The sequence below is a fragment of the Zeus faber genome (genome assembly GCF_960531495.2).
Source record: "Zeus faber genome assembly, chromosome: 7".
NCBI lineage: Eukaryota > Metazoa > Chordata > Actinopteri > Zeiformes > Zeidae > Zeus > Zeus faber.
Window position 1 is genome coordinate 8,849,251 of NC_137203.1, and position 1,298 is coordinate 8,850,548.

Genomic DNA, 1,298 nt, shown 5'->3' on the forward strand with positions numbered 1-1,298 from the left:
TCCGCCGGCGCCCCCAACCGTCGGGAGCCGCGCTGGCACGTTATGTGGCACCGCAGCGACACCTGGTGGAACTTATATGTACTGCACCTGAAGATGTCTGCGTTCACGTTAGATCTACAGTAGATGGATGGATGAATGGATGGGTAGACAGACAGACAGACAGACAGACAGACAGACAGACAGACAGATAGATAGATAGATAGATAGATAATTAGATAAATAATTAGATAGATAGGTATGGAGACAGACAGACGGACGGATGGACGGACGGACAGACGGACAGACGGATAGACGGACAGACGGACAGACGGATAGATAGATAGACGGATAGATGGATAGATGGATAGATGGATAGACAGACAGACAGACGGACAGACAGACAGACAGATGGATAGATGGATAGATAGATCCAGCAGCCGTTCTGGCTCGGCCCGATCAGCCCCCTGCTGATTGGTCTGAGTCGGCTGGGAGAGTTTCCTTATGTGCTGTTTGTCTTGCACTGAGGATCGCGTGGTGCAGGGGCCAAGAGTCTGTGGAACCAGATCGCGGAACGGACACCGACGCACACTGAGCAACCGGATTTATATTTTACGTTCACGTTCGGCCAGCGAGCCTTTTTGTGGTTTTATTGTAATTTATTGTCCGATGGTGCAGCTTGAAATTCGTTTCAAGGGGAAAAAGCATAAGGTGAAGGCTGTGGATGGTTCCTGCCTGTCGCACTCCGTGATTTTGGGTAAGGATTGGTCAGGGTTTGACCCTTTAATGAGGGAGGCTGCGGGAGTGCGCTCACGGTCAAGTACGGAAATGTTACGAGTGTTTGCGTCGCGCACGGTGACGCTGAGGGATCCCCACAGGGTGTCTTCCCCTGTTCCATTGATCACCGCCCTGGAGGACTTACCGCTAAATCAGTCGCTGGACGATATCCTTCACAGGGCCTTTGAGCGGGTAGTTATGATGGTGTATTGATGCGCCCAGACGCCACACTCACTCACCTGTATTTCCCTGTGATTAGTGACAGGTTATATCGAGTGAGCCATGACAGTCAGGGGACCAAATTACCTAGTTGTTGGTGCAGTTTGAAATGCTTTTCAGGCAGCTCACCATAACCAGATGGCCTATCCACTCGGATAGATAAGACACTGCAGCAGTTAATGGCCCACTTCTATTGGTTGGGCATTTAGGCAGATGTGCGTAAGGGGGGTGCCGTGGGGTCCCGAGTAGCAATTAGTCAATCCTCCGGCACCGTTTTGTGTTGTTCCTAGTGGACTATGCAAGCCGGTACCCCGAGGCAGTGCCAT